The sequence below is a fragment of the Cynocephalus volans genome, chromosome 13 (genome assembly GCF_027409185.1).
Source record: "Cynocephalus volans isolate mCynVol1 chromosome 13, mCynVol1.pri, whole genome shotgun sequence".
NCBI lineage: Eukaryota > Metazoa > Chordata > Mammalia > Dermoptera > Cynocephalidae > Cynocephalus > Cynocephalus volans.
The window spans coordinates 66,320,809-66,337,432 of NC_084472.1; positions in this window are offsets into that span (position 1 = coordinate 66,320,809).

Here is a 16,624-nt window from a genome sequence, read left to right on the forward strand (position 1 = left end):
TCTGGAATACCCATGACTCGGATATTTGAGCGCTTAAAGTTGTCTGATATCTTTCTCAGATTTTCTTCAATGTCTTTGATTCTTTTTTCTTTCTTTTTGTCTGCTTGTGTTATTTCAAACAGCCCATCTTCAAGTTCAGAGGTTCTCTCCTCAACTTTGATAAGCCTGCTGCTTAAACTCTCTGTTGTGTTTTTTATTTCGCTGAATAACTTCTTCAGTTCAGCAAGTTCTGCTACATTTTTTTTCAGGACATTGATTTCCTTGTACATTTCCTCTTTCAGATCCTGTATACTTTTCCTCATTTCATCATGATGTCTAGCTGAGTTTTCTTGTATCTCATTCAGTTTCCTTAGAATTATCACTCAAAATTCCTTGTCAGTCATTTCAAGGGCTTCTTGTTCTATAGGATCTAGAGTTTGAGATTTATTAACTTTTGGTGGTGTACTTTCTTGATTTTTTGTATTTCTGGTATCTTTTTTTGATGTTTATTCATTGTGGCAGGGGGTTTCACATTCCACCTGTTTGAGACTATTGACTAACTAAGATGTTGCTGTGGTTGCCAATTTGGTATGGCTCCCTCCGTGACTTCTCAGTTGGCCTCTAGTGCCTTGTGTGTATGGTTGCCTTGGGTCTTGGGCCTCTCCAGGGAGCCACCTTTCTGGTCAGCTTGGACTCTGCTGGGCTGCTGGATCACGTACCATAGAGTGTGTGATCTTTGTTGAGCTTTCACTTCCCATGCAGGACTTCTACCTGTTCTGTGTGCTCTGGCCCTGGCTGTTGGATCGTGCAGTGGCGACCCCACAGGGTGTGTGGTTTCTGTCGAGTCTGCCTCCCTGGCCGCACATCTCCCCGCTCTGTGCACACTGGGCTGGACTGTGATGTGTCTTCTGCAACCCTCATCTATCAGCTGGGCCTTCAAGACCCTGCTCGGCACCGCCTCGCCCAGGAAGTCTACCAGGTTTCTGCTAGGCACAGACGACCGGTCACTCTGGGTGCCTTTGTAGCACTGTGTAGATCTTTCTCGGGACTTATCACCTTCCTCCTGGTATCGCGGTTATTTGTGTACTTGTCTTATCTCCCTCACCAGAGCGTGAGCTCCTCGGGGGAGGAGCCCGCAGCACACGGTTCACCTTTGTATCCCCCTAGCCCGGACGAGTCCAGTGCCCGCCTGCAGACAGCTCTCCGGCAGGTTCAAGCGGACTTGGGAACTCTCCTACCACACTATTCCCAACCAGAAATTGGTTAGGCGTTTTTCCGAACTGGTGGCCACAGAGATGGTATCTGCCTCCCAGTAATAGGAAGTTTACTGGGGGCCAGAGTCCAGGGTGTGGTGGAGTGACAGTTGGCCTGCCCGTACTTCCTTGCCCTCCCGACACTGGCTGGGGAAGCCCCACGCCACCAGCCCCGCCAGAGAACCGCGGAGGGAGTGGAAGGGGAGGCCAGCCAGCAGGCCCCAGGAAGCCCCACGCTGGGGCAAGCAAGTGGGAAGGCTCAGTGAGGAGCCGATCCGGACTGGAGCTGCCACACCTGAGAAAATGGAGGCAGCCCCGGGGCGGTGAGTGGCCTGGTGATGCAGGCAGAAGCTGGGTGGGCATCAGCCCCCCAAGCAGGGCCGGGCCAGGGGTCACTCACAGGGCTGTGCCAGGTCGGGCGCTCACTCTCTGCCTCTGGTTTGTCGCCTTCCCCGTTCTCGGTTCCCGCCGCCTCGGGCTGTTTGCTCGGTCCTGCGGCGCGGCTTGGGCGCTCCCAGGAATCTTCTTTTATGCCGGCCTGAAACCTCGAATCCTGAATAGGGCAGCTGGCCGCCTTCAGCGCGGCCCCGGCCTCCGGGATCCTGTCTGCATCCACAGCAGCCCTGGCGCCGTGTTCCCTGTTTAGAGACTCGCTTTTGCAGCTACAAAACAGTTCTTTTCCTGCTCCATACTTCAAAGCTGTTGCCTGTAAATGAGGCAGCCTCTCCTGCTGAGGGCAAAGTGGTGGTCAGCCCCCACGACGGGCCACCAGCAGCGGTCCTCCCTTAAGAGATGGCGAGAGGAAGGTCGACAAGTTTCCCAGCTGCCTAAGGCCCAGTGGCCGCCTTTTCCACCTCAGCTACTCCGCGCCAACTGCCGCAGCCACCGCCGTCTTGAAAACCCTAGTTTATGCTCTATCCCTGTTTCAGTGAAACAATAAATAACCAAAATTGTGGATAATTCTCTACAATGTTAGCACATGGCTATCAACCTGATTACCGTGTACATACACTATGGTGACCCCCAATAAATCACTCCCTTGTGTTTCTAACCACTAAGATATGGTAAAGATGATGGGATAGTTAATCCCTTGATTAGACTGACTTCCATCACAAAAGTTATGGGGTATCACTTGCTTGGTTAGATTATATTGTATTACAAAGACAATCATACTTTACCACCATGATCATTATACTTGAGAGGGCCACATGGCAAATAACTGGGAGTTGCCTGTAGGAACTGTAAAAGTCACCCCAGATGACAGTCATAAAGATAAAGAGGACCTCAGTTCTATAACTGCAAGGAACTTAATTCTTCCAGCAAACTTGGGAACTTGGAAGTAAGCTACAGCTGCAAAAAGAAACTCAGACTTAGACAGGAACTAGAGCTTGCTAACAGCCTTATGAGACTTTGAACACAGAACACAGCTAAGTTATGCCCAGACTTCTGACATACAGAACCTCTGAGATAGTAAACATGTGTCATTTCAAGCCACTAAATTTGTGATAAGTAGTTATACAACAATATAAAAGTGATAGGCAATTGCTGAAATGTCTTGTAAAAATTTTTTTAAAAATCATGTAAAAAGACAAAGAAAAATTTTCACACAATAAAATCTTGACTCTGAAATTATTGGGCAGAAATGTCAAGGCCTTCAAAGAATAACTTGAGAAGCAGCACCAGGAAAAATAAGATGTTTCTCTTCTCTGTCGGATTAAAATTTAGATCATAGTATAGCTAGAGGCATTTGTGCAAATTCATAGCAACTGTACATATGAAGTAATTTGCATTCCTCTTTGGTTATATGTATATTTCTTTGGATCAGATCAGGTCAAAGGATGTATAAGGTGTTCTTTTGTCAAAAACAATATACTTGTTATGTCTTCTGGAAGAATAAATATAAAATCTGACTAAATCTTTCAAACAACCATACTGCAATTTTAGACATCTAAATTGGTCTTCTACTTCAGGCAATGACAACCAAGATAAACCCTTGCATTTGGAAAATATTTCATAGAGGACTTTTGCATTTTATGCTTTTTAAAAAAATTGATCTTGAAAACTGTCAATGACAACAATGCAACTGAAATATTTGTAGGCATCCATGCAGTGGTGACTTTGCTACAGTACTCGTAAATGTTTCCGTCATTATGTGACCTTTAGGTTTCTGGGAACCTTTCTTTGAGATGCTTTGTTATTCAGCACTTACATCTCCTCATCTATTAGATATTAAACATATAATAGTATGTATGATATTCTGCCTATATTACAGAAATATTAAGTGCATGTCATACTTACAGAGAAACTAGGGGAGGCTTTTTAAATTAAAATTGCCAATTCTGTAGTGTTATTAAAACACTAAAATAAAAAGTCTACAATAATTTTCAAAACCCAAGATAAAAATAATTAATGCAAATGAAAATGTGTAACTTAGTCAGTGATAGTTAAGGTAATAAAATGGAATAATAAGTTGCATAGCTCAAATTTTTAATAAAAGGAAGCATATCACTTATTTTATCAGGTGTAAAGCTTACAGGTCTTTAAAGAAACAAAATAAAATTAAATGTAGAAACTTTTAAAAGTAAAATTGATTTTAGCATATTTATGATTAGTCCTATCTTTTCTTTTTTGTATATTTAGCATATTTATGATTAGTCCTATCTTATCTTTTCTAATGTTTCCCCACTTGTACAAGAACAAGTGGGGAAACATTAGAAAATATCCACTTTCATATTCTTTCAACCACTTGTTTTAAGAAAATTTGGAAAATTTTTTCTACATACATCTGTAGGCCTGGGGATATTGTTGAAGATAGCCAACATTCTTCTGGGTAGAGTCGTGTATCTTAAATTACAATGAAGAAAACTGAAAATCAACTCATGAACCATAGAAAATACTACAATATTAGAAGATAATAAAAGTGCCATAGAGAAAAAAAAATTATGATATATTATGAAGAATGGCTGGATTGAGGTTAGGGAGTCAGAGACAAGCAAAAATTGGTGGGTAGAGTATTCAAATCAAAGGAAATATTAGCTGTGAATACACTAATTTTTTAAAAAGTTTATTAAAAAAAACCAAGGTGTGGGTAGATTGAACAGAGAAAGCAAATGAGAGAGTAGTGGGGTATAAAGATTTAGAGGTAATCAGAGTCCAGATCTCATTGATCTCAGGAAGCATTTGGAGAGTTACAAGCAGAAATATACAACTCTCTGATGTGTGTAGTAGGAAGACCCCTTTGACTGCTGTTTTGCGAGTAGTCTATGGTGAGGAAGCAGGGACACCAGCCAGGAGGTTACTGCATTCGTCTGTGTAAGACAGATGGGTTGGTGGTAGCAGAAGACTTGAGATGCTGCCAGATTGGAGATGTATTTTGAAAGCAGAACAGGCAGTGCTTGCTGATTGGTTGTAAAGTGTATGTGTAAAGAAAAAATAAAGTATAATTTCCCAGAGTTGTTTGGATCTGATCACGTAGATGAGTAGCATTTCTATGAAATAAAATGGGAGGGCCGAGCCCGTGGCGCACTTGGTAGAGTGCTGCGCTGGCAGCGCGGCGACACTCCTGCCGCGGGTTCGGATCCTATATAGGACTGACCAGTGCACTCACTGGCTGAGTGCCGGTCACGAAGAAACGACAAAAAAAAAAAAAAAAAAAAGAAAGAAATAAAATGGGAAATTGGTGGGGGCAGCAAGAGTTATGATTTGTTCTGTATGATTTTGAAACATCCATAGACCAAGTTGGTTGATAGTATTATTGATTTTCTGTCTGTGTGTCCTATCACTTACTGAAGGAGGAAGGCTGAAGTCATCACTTCTAATTATGTCTGTTTCTCCTTTCTCTTTTATCTATTTTTGTTTCATATATATTGAAGCTCTGTGGTTAGTCATGTACACATTCAAGATTGTTTTATCTTCCTGATGAATTAACCACTTCATTATCGTGAAATGTCTGTAAATACTCCTGGTAATATTATTTGTCCTGAAATATAACTTGCCTGATATTAATACAGAAAGTATAGTTTTCTTTAGATTAGTGTATGTGTGGTATATCTTTTTCCTTGCTACTTTTAACTTGTCTGTGTCTTAATATATAAAATTGGCTTATTTTAAAGAAAGTAAAATTGTCATGTTTTTTGTTTATCTGATCTAACAATCTATATCTTATAAAGAATATGTTTAACCTTGTAGTTTTTTCCTTAATTTATTTTTTTATTTCTTATTTTATTTTAATTTATCAATATACAATATAGTTGATTTTTGTGTCCCTTTATCAATTCCTTCTTTTCTTTCCTCCCTCTCCCCAGTCCCTCCCATAAATACCACATCTGTTCACATGACTAAACAAAATCAAGGAATTGCCTTAACAAAATAAAGGAATTGTTGTGATTGTTGTGTCTCCTTTCCCATCTCTACCCTTTGTTTGTTTATTTACTTATTTATTTCTATTAGCTCCCACAAATAAGTGAGAACATGCCTGGTTTATTTCACTTCATATGATTCTCTCTAAGTCCATCCATGTTGCTGCCAGCACTATTTCTTTTCTTTCTTTTTTTTTTTTACAGCAGAGAAGTATTCCATTGTGCAGATATACCACATTTTCCTTATCCACTCATCTGATGATGGGCATTTGATTAATAAGCCAACAGAACAGATAAAGTGGAATAATATAAAGTATTCAAATATCCCAAATGGAGGCAGAAAAAAAAGGAAAAAGAAAGAACTGTTTGAACAAATAGAAAACAACTAGAAAGATGGCAGATTTATAGCCAACCATATCAACAATTATAATTCCATAATATAGAAATTAACCATGTAGTTTTAATATAATTGTGCTGCCTGGACTTTGGACTTCCCAGCCTCTGAAACTATAGCAATAAATTTTGTTTTGTTATAAATTAACCAGTTCCAGGTATTTTTTTATAAACAATAGAAACAGATTAATACCCTCCTCATTTAATCTGCACCATTAATACCTTTAGGAAAGTTTTTATTTAGACTCCCACTTGCCAATAAGGAAACAGGGGCAAAGGATGGTTATTAAAACACCGTGTCTCAGGTTACAACATTAGAAAGAGGTGAAGCTAGGATTAAAAGTTGGGATTTGGGATATTAATCATCATATTATGATTCATCCATGTCCTAACAGTGACTTCAAGACAATCTGGTTAGCTAAGAAAGACAATACTCCCACCATTTTTGTCATTTACTTTTACATAGCAAATAGGAAGGAGGCAAAAATAGATTTCCCTGCCGAGGCTGCCAATGAACTACACAGAAGAGGAAATTCTAAGAGTCTATGATGAGACTTTGAGACTTGAAACTCAAAGGTTAATGCTGCCTTCTGAAGTAAGATTTTTAAAATCTAAATTTAGATATTTAGCGCTGAGAGTCTCAGCTCTTGCTTCATAATTAAATGAGAATAGGATACACACAGAGACACACACACACACACACACACACATCCACTTATTAATCATGACCTGGTTCTTAGGACATATAATTAACTACTTCTCATACAAAATTGCACATCAGCTGTCTAACAGAAAGAAAAACATTTTCCAAGCAATAGTTTTTTACTATTAATGTACATTCTGAGAATAAAATATTGCGAAAAAAAGTGAGGTTTACTAAAGGCAAGGAAAGGTCTGATTTTTAACTGTGGCTGAAAGCTAAGAAGCACATCGGCTAATTGCCAGAGATGTATAGATTTATATTAAACCAGCATTGTAGAGTTTAAATATTTAATTTAAATTGGCACATCATGGAAATCTGATGTACCATGTGCTAACATTGTAGAGAATGAAGGGGTATTGGATTTTATCAAATGTTTTTTCTGTGTTCATTGAAATTATCATATGGTTTGTTTTTCTTCATTCAGTTAAAAAAAAACCATATTTGCATATGTTGAACTATCCTTGCATCCCTAGGATGAATCCTACTTAATCGTGGTGTATCATCATGTTTTTAATGTGTTGCTGGATTCTGTTTCTTAGTATTTTGTTGAGGATCTTCCTGTCTGTGTTTATTAAGTATAATGGTCTGTAGTTATCTTTTTTTGTTGTGGATTTTTTCATTTTGTTTTTTTTATTGTGACGTAGTTGATTGTATATCTGTGGGTACACAGTTGAATATCATTAACTGTGTGCAATACATGATGCTGAAATCAGGATAATTAGTATATGCAACTGTATACTATGTAATCATTTTGGGGGTAATGCTGGCCTCAAACAATCAGTTAGAAAGAACTGCCTCCTCTTCAGTTTTTTTGGAATAGTTAGAGAAGAATTGTTATTAGTCCTTTAAATATTTGGTAGAATTTGGCAATGAAGCTATCAGGTCCTGGAGTTTTCTTTGTTGTAAGACTTCTTATTAATGCATCAATCTCATTACTTGTTATTGGTCTGTTTAGGTTTTCTATTTCTTCATGATTCAACTTTGGTAATTTGCATGCGTCCAAAAATGTATCCATTTATTCTAGGTTTTCCAGTTTTTTATGGTAGTCTCTTATGATCCTTTATGGTCCTTTGTATTTCTGAGGTATCAGTTGTAATGGCCTGTTTTTCATTTTTGATTTTATTTATTTGATTGTTTTCTCTTTTTTTCTATTAGTCTAGCTAAACATTTATCAATTGTGTTTATCTTTTTGAAAAAACAACACTTTGTATTTTGATATTTTGTATTGTTTTCTTAATCTCTAATCCATTTATTTCTGCTCTGATCTTTGTTATTTCTCTCCTTCTACTGATTTGAGTTTGCTTTGTTCTTGTTTTTCCAGCTCCTTGAGGTGTAATATTAGGTTGTTTATTTGGTGTCTTTCTTCTTTTGTGATATAAGCATTTATTGCTATAAACTTCCCTCTTAGAACTGCTTTTGCTGTATTCCATAGGTTCTGGTATGTTGTATTTTCAATTTTATTTGATTTTTATTTGATTTCTTCTTTGACCCATTTGTCATTTAGGGACATACTATTTAATTTCCATGTATTTGTAGAGTTTCTAATGTCCCTTCTGTAGCTGAATTCTAGTTTTATTCCATTGTGGTCAAATAAGGTAGTTGACATACTTTCAATTTTTTAAAAAATTTGTTTAGACTTTTTTGTGTCCTAACATATAGTCTGTTCTAGAGAATATTCAATGCGATGCTGAGAAGAATGTGTATTCTGCAGCTGTTGGATGAAATGTTCTATAAATGTCCATTAGTTCAAGTAGGCCTATAGTAGAGATTAATTCTGATGTTTGCTCGTCAATTTTCTGTCTGGATGATCTTTCTTTTGCTGAAAGTGGGATATTAAAGTCCACAACTATTAATGTATTTGAGTCAATATCTCCCATTAGGTCTAATAGTAATTTAATTATAGAACTGTGTGTTCCAGAGTTGGGTGCATATATAATTAGAATTGTTATATCCTGTTGCTGAATTGATCCCTTTATCATTAAATAATGAAATTTCTTATCTTATCTTTTTTTTTTAAAGTTTCCATGGCTTGATGTCTGTCTTATCTGATATAAGTACATTTACTCCTGTTTTTATTAATTTTGGTTTCCATTTGCATTCAGTATCTTTATTCTTTTTTCTTTCTTTCTTTGGATAATTTCATGTGCGTCTGTGTTTTTTCTTCAAGCTCACTGATTCTTTGCTTGATTAAGGCTGCTGTTGAAGTTATCTATCAAGTTTTCAGGTTTTTAAATTCAGATAAAGTATTCTTTATTTCTAGAATTCCTATTTGATTTTTTAAATTAATTCTATTCCTTTGTCAAGTTGCTCATTCTGCTCTTGAATTATTTTCCAGGTATCGTTTAATCTATCTGTATTTTCTTGTGACTCCCTGAATATCCCCAAAGTGTTATTCTGAATTCTCTGTCAGACATTTCATAGATCTGCTGTTCCTTTGTAAACATTGCTGGTGCTGTTTGTTTTATCTGGTAGTGACATATTTTTCTGTTTTTTTCTTGATCTTTGTGTTTTTACCTTGATATGTAGGCACTTGAGGAGATTGCTATTTGCTGGTGATTCTCTGGGGAATTTTTCTTGTGTGGATCATTAATCACTTCCAGATCTGGGCTGTGTGGAAATACTGGCCAGGGATGGAGTCTGTCCAGCAGATTGAGCCCCCTGCAGTTCCATTGCCCTGTCTGATTTCCACTAAGACCTGCGGCCCACACTGCACTCCAATCACTCCCATGGGGCAGGCTTTGTAAGCATCTGTGATAACTTACTGGCCTCTGGGCAGCCCTATCTCTCCATTCAGTCGCAGTTGCTTGTTCTTATGTGGGCTCAGGGGAATCCTGGCGGTGGTCTTTATGGCCTGTGTGCTGGTATGGTGTGCTCCAAAGACCTCCTCTCCCCTGCAGACTCCAAGCAGGTTTATGCAAAGGGTGTCACCATGGCTTTTTGTTCTTTAGGCATAAATCCATGTGCAGCAGCTAGTACCTGCCTCCATACCAGGCTGGCTCAGAGCAATAGGCACTGCCCCTATACTCTCTCGCCACTGCCTCTTATGCCTTCCTGAACTCCACGGGCCTCTCCTCCTCTTCCCCAGCTCCAGCAGTTCCAGGTTGGCAATCTTTGCTTTTTAATAGTTGCAAATTAGTTACTGTGGGAATGTTAGGTTCTGGGAATCATCTATGCCACCATCTTGATGATGTCTGACATACTGACTTTTCAAAACAGACATGACAGGTACTGAATTTCCAGATAATGATTATACCTTTTTTAATTATTATTTTCTTGCAAAAGAATGAGTGGCTTTTAAAACCCTATATATGCAAATAATTTGTTACATTGAAATACCTTATTGTTTTAAAACCAGAAATCTTATGTTACAACAAGAATGAAAGTAGTTTAATGTCTAAAATATTTCCCACCAAATATAGCACAGTACACATAACATTTGAAGTACCGTTTTTTTCTTTTGTACTGTGGAATCACTGGCAAATTGCATGTTCTGAGGCCATTTATACTCTACTGGAAAAGCTTTCAATGATATTCGACAGCCTTTGAAGACTGTAACTAAAGTAACTTTTCCTTTGACCAGCAAATGATCCTTAGCACCTAAACACTGTTCCCAGGAAGAAGATAAAGCCAGCAAATTCTTTTGATTGCTCCGCAGTAGCCATATTAAAAGTGAAAGACAACAAGAAAAGAGAAAACATTTTGGAATACTTTGTAACTAAATAGAAATTTTACAAGTTTTGACAATGAAGGGAATATGTCTTAACTTATCTTTATTAAATGTAAAGTTACTTAGTTATAGAGATATAGATATCTCAAGGAGAAATCAAGATTATTTTAAATTTGTTGTTTTTTAAATGACAAATTACAATTGTATACATTTAGGAGGTGCAATGTGATGTTATATGTATACATTGTGGAATGATTAAATCAAGTTAATTAACGTATCCATCCCCTCAAATACTTATTTTTTTGAAGTAAGAAATATTTTAAATTTCATTGTTAGAGGAGATAGGATAAAATAATTTATCATGTCTTCCCATAAAAGCAATGACACAGAAGGAATGTAATGTTTCTTCATGAAAAACAAAACTAAATTGTATAAGTTAAAAGGCTATCAAGCGTCAAGTAACAGAACCTTTTAAAAACTAACCTGTTGCATAAAGAAAATCTATTATCTCATATGAAAAGATATCCAGAGGAAAACAAGAGAACAAGTAAATTACTTCACGATGCCATTTCTGTTTCTTTGTGAATCTCTCAATCTTTCTCTGGCCTTTTCCTTATGAATTGCATCTCCTCATCCTTAGTGAGATACAAGATGCTGCACGTTTCCAGTTATTAATTCCAAAGCCTAAATTTTATGGACAATTTAGTAGACAGCTGTCTCCATGATAAGGTTATTAGGAAAAGTCAAAATTTCTTGTGCTGATGTAGGGGAAGCCAAAAGCAGAAGAAAATATTTCCAGAATTTCACATACTCTCCTCTTCTTGGCCGGAATTGAGACCTAAGGACACTCATATGCCACCTACTGTCAAGAAGATAGAATTTCTTTCATCGACTGTGTGATCGTGACTTTTCTCTGAACTCCCAAAAGAGCCATCTGGAATCAAATTGGTCTGTGAGGTGGATCCCTGAATCTCTTTTATTTTTTTATTTTATTTATTTTATTTCATTTTTTTGTTGTTGTTAAAGGGAAGAAAGAGAAAACGTTAAGTTGGTCAAGCCCCCAACTCTTCTCAAATGCTTTCTGAGCTTACAGAATCTGGAATTAAAATATTTAAAATTCTCCCAAATAACGTTTACTATGTAAATAGAGGTTGAGAATGTTAAAAGAAAATTAAATGTTAATTTTCAGATATCAACACTAATTTAAAATGAGGTTTCTTCACTATTCTGCAGAAGGTATAGTGAATAATGACTGTGATTTTAATCTCCTTAAGCATTTTATGAAAATGTGAAACAAGGTATATACTCTGAATCTAAACACAGATATCAACCAGGAAAATAATCAATACTCTAGAACTCCTGCTAAAATGAATTTAAAGCAATGCTGTCACGGTAAAAATAGAGTTTGGTAAAGTTCCAAGCAGCAAGGGAATGAAGTGTGATGAAAGGATTCCTGTCTATTGACACCGTATTTCAAAAACCTTATTTTGAATGCTCAAAATATTTAATTAACATTCCATTTAAAAGCACACTATAAACCTCCTGTTTCCATTGCAGTGCTTTTTTCCTGCATATTACTTATAAGCATAATTTTATCGGTTTATATTTAATGTTAGTTTTCACCCCCAAACCTAAAATATAGGGTTGTTTTTTCCTGCTTTTTTAACTGCAATATGCTAACAGAGTGTAAGCACTCAATAAATATTTTTAATTGGGAATATGCTTTAATTTTTTTCACAATTGAGATCACAGTTTGATAATTTATTTAATTGCTTTTAGCTTTCTACTTAAAAATTTTACATGCATAACCATATGTATGTATATGTTTGAATCTGAATACACACTCAGTGGACATCTTACCTTAGCAAAAATATCATTCATGGTCTATAAAAAATATGTCATATATATAACATTCGTTTTATTCATCTGTATGCTGCTATTTCATCAAATGACTTCATGATAATAGATTGAACTAGATTCAAATTTAAAGCTGAATGGATGGATTAAACAGCAGTTCAGAAAAAGCTGAATGAAAAATTAGTGAATTAGAAACACAGCTGAATAATTTTCTTAAAGTAACTCACAATGAGAAAATATATGAACAAAATCGAACAACAATAACAATGAAAATCCTTTAAGAAACTTGGAAGATAAAATGAACATTTTAACATACATTTAATCAGAAGCCAAGAACAAAAAGCAGATGAGAATGACAATATATAAATTAATAAGAGCTAAAATTTTTCTTGAAAGTAAGTCAGGGATTTACTAAAAAAGGATGAATTACACCAAATAGGTTAATATAAAGAAGCCCAGTACTTATACCTCATCATATATAGTTTGTAAAAGGTATTTAATAATAATAAATATATAAATATATATGATAAATCAATATTAAAATTAACAATAAATAACTATATCAAACATTTTTATTAGTGACAAATATATAATCGTTAAAATGATTATCATGTTGATTTTGTAATATTTTATAATACTGCAAATAGTAATAAATGCAATAATAAAGATAGGTAATACTGTGTTAAGGTCCCAACATACATTTTGTCTTCCTAATCATTTTCTTTTCCTAATAATCACATTTTTAGACAGGATTTTTAAAGTATTCTATGTTTATATAAATAGCAAGTTTCAAATTCTATTGAATCAGAAAGAGTCTGGATCCAAAAATTACTCTTATTTTTCAGTACTTTTTAAAAAACTTTATTTGCTTTGTTTTAAACGATCCCGCATCTAATTATTTTATGACTATAGAGAAATACTTCAATAAACATCACTCTATTTTTGGTGCCATATTTTTGTTTCAAATTATCCAGATTTTAAAATATCTTTGCAGTACAAAACAATTTACCTGAAAATAATTCCTGTTTTTTTGAGTACATCTTCTGAATTGTGTCTATTACGTGCATCATTCTTGATATCTTTTTCCTCCAGTTTTGGTACTTTTCTGAGACTTTCGTTTTCATGATTCATTTAGACCACAGGAAACTTCTATCTAGTTCTACTCCAATTAAAATTTATGTGTGTTTTGGGGAATTGCATGCTGTTGTGAGCAAGTCAGGTGAAGATACCTGCACTGTATGATGGGGAAGTGAGGACTTCAGTTTAAAATTCTATCTTTGTGCTTTTAAAATTTTTATTTATTTTATTTTATTTATTATTTTATTTCATTTTATTTTGTTTTGTTTTGTTGGTTATGCATATTCCTGGTGTACAAAGCTGACTATCATCACTTGTACCCAAGAAGTGGTGGCCAGATAAATACTATTAGCATGCCCATTACCACGAATTGTGATTATTCCCCATTTCCCCACCCAAATATCCCCGATCTCCCTCCCCATCCTCCTTTCTCCCACTCCACTTTGTATCCCTAGGTATGCTCTCTTTCTCTGCAAGTCCAACACACCACCATGGTCTTTCTTTCATTCCTTCTTTCTTTCTTAGCTCCCACTTATGAGTGAGGATATGGTGGTATTTTTCCATCTGTTCCTGGCTTATTTCACTGAACATAATCTTCTCCAAGCTCATCCATGTTGCCACAAATAACAGAATTTTGTTCTTTTTTATGGCAGTGTAGTATCCCATTGTGTATATGTACCAAATTTCCCTTATCCAGTCATCTGTTGATGGACATTTAGGTTCATTTCATATCTTGGCTACTGTAAACAGAGCCGTGATGAATATGGGAGTGCAGGTATCACTTCAACATGATGATTTCCATTCCTCTGGGTATATACCTAGAAGCAGGATTGCTGGATCATATGGTAGACCTATCTGTAATTGTTCGAGAAACTTCCATACTGTTTTCCATAGCAGTTGTACTATTTTAGCACCCCACAAACAGTGTAGGAGCATTCCCTTCCCTCCACATCATCACCAGCATTTGTTATTCTCTGTCTTTTTGATTATAGCCAGTCTAACTGGGGTGAGATAATATCCCAGTGTGGTTTTAATTTGCATTTCCCTGACGATTAGTGATCTTGAGCATTTTTTAAGTGTCTCTTGGGCATTTGCATATCTTCCTTAGAAAAATGTCTATTCAGCTCCTTAAAAAAGAATAAATACCTAGAAATCAATTTAACCAAGGAAGTGAAAGAGCTCTTACAATATGAACTACAAACCACTACTGAAAGACATTAAAGACACAAAAAGATGGATAGACATTCCATTTTCTTGGATTAAAGGAATTAACATTGTGAAAATGTCCATACTACCCAAAGCAATCTACAGATTCAATGCAATCCCCATCAAAATACCAATAATTTTCTTCACAGAAATAATAAAACAATCCTAGCATTCATATGGAACATAAAAAGACCCTGAATAGCCAGAGCAATCCAAAGAAAAAATAATAATAATAAAGTCAGAGGCATAACCCTATCTGACTTCAAATTATACTACAAAGCAATAGGAACCAAAACAGCATGGTACTGGCATAAAAATAGACACTTAGACCAGTGGAACAAAATAGAGAACCCAGAAATCAATCCACAGACTTACAGGCAACTGATTTCTGACAAAGCCAACGAAAACATACATTGGAGAAAAGACAGCTTCTTCAATAAGTGGTGCTGGGAAAATTGGATATCCATATGCAGAAGAATGAAACCTGATCTGTACTTCTCACCATATACCAAAATCAGCTCAAAATGGATTAAAGACTTAAGTGTAAGACCTGAAACTGTAAAACTACAAAGGGAAAATATGGGGGAAACACTTCAGGAACTAGGACTGGGCACAAACTTCATCAACAAAAGTCCAAAAGCACAAGCAACAAAAGAAAAAATAAATAAGTTGGACTATATAAAACTAAAACACTTCTGCACAGCAAAGGAAACAATCAATAGAGTGATTCCTACACTACAGAATGGAGAAAATACTCACAAACTATACATCTGAAAAGGGATTGATATCTAGAATATATAAGGAATGCAAGCAATTACACAGTAAAAAAAAAAATAATAACCCAATTGAAATTCTATCTTTAAACTTATGCCACTTGTGTCTATCGTATGCTCTATGAACCCTTTGCCTTCATTATCTGAAGGTTTTTTTGTTTTATTTTTTTTTGGATAATCATGTCCCTATGCCAGTGGTCAGCAAGACCCATCATGAAATCTATAGTTCCTGGTTTATTGCCACATCTGGTTATTTTATTTTACTAAATTTAGCTCACTGGCTGCAAAACCAATCATACAGCTTTTTTCCTTCTTTTTTTCCCTCCCTTTTCCCTAGAAGCCCCAACATGGAGATTCTTCATTTCACTTTAGTGAGAAATCTATAAATGATAAACTAATGATAAGGATAATGTGTCTGTGTTCTCCCTTTCAACAGTTTATTATTGGATACTACATGTTGTCTAAGTGAAATATTAGAGATATTTGCTATTTTTCCCTTGGACTCCCTGACTAACTGATTTTCATCTGGACCAAGCAAAGATGCACAAATAGATGGGTTCTTAAGAAGCCTTTCTCTCAACCTTTTCAAAGTGCATAGTGCCCAAGATCTACTGAGAAGTTTATATGTGTTGAGAATCCTCTCAAGTTAATCCAAATTACATTGCAATATATTTGGTGAATGATATGTGGTTTGGCATCTATATTCTACTTTAATCAATATGTATTTTTTATAGTTTAATTATTGTCTTCATGTATTGTGACATTTTTAGCTTTAACTTTGTAGATTTTACAGGAAGTGATGTATTAATTTAGATCAATGCAATTGATGGCCTACTGAAAGAGAAAACCTTTAAAAAAACAGTCTATTTAATTTATTTGCCACTAGTACTGAGAAAGGTAAGCATTTTAGCACAATGCTGATTTTCTTTCCTACACTTCCCCTATAGCACATCTATGTGTGTTTTAGTGTAGCCATCTGTTTCAGAACCCATTTGAGTCCACATGATACCTATTACTTAGATTTATAAGACAGGTAATATTTAGCCAAATTAGCAATCAGAATGCTTGAATGTTTTAACATCATTTATAATTAACGGCTGGGTGTAATAACAAATAGGAACAGCAGATGCAACAAAACTCCGATTAGGCAGTCAAAAGGGGGAATAATTAAAAGTTATGGATGGCCCCAAACTTATATTCAAGCCATGAAATAACATCTCCACAAAAACCAAACGAAGCCACGGCACACTAGTGTCCTGAAGTTTAGCACAGGTAGAGAATACTTCTGGAAATGAGGCTTTATCCAAAATCAACCTCAATAATTCTTGGAAATTCAGGATGAGATTTAAACTTGGAGT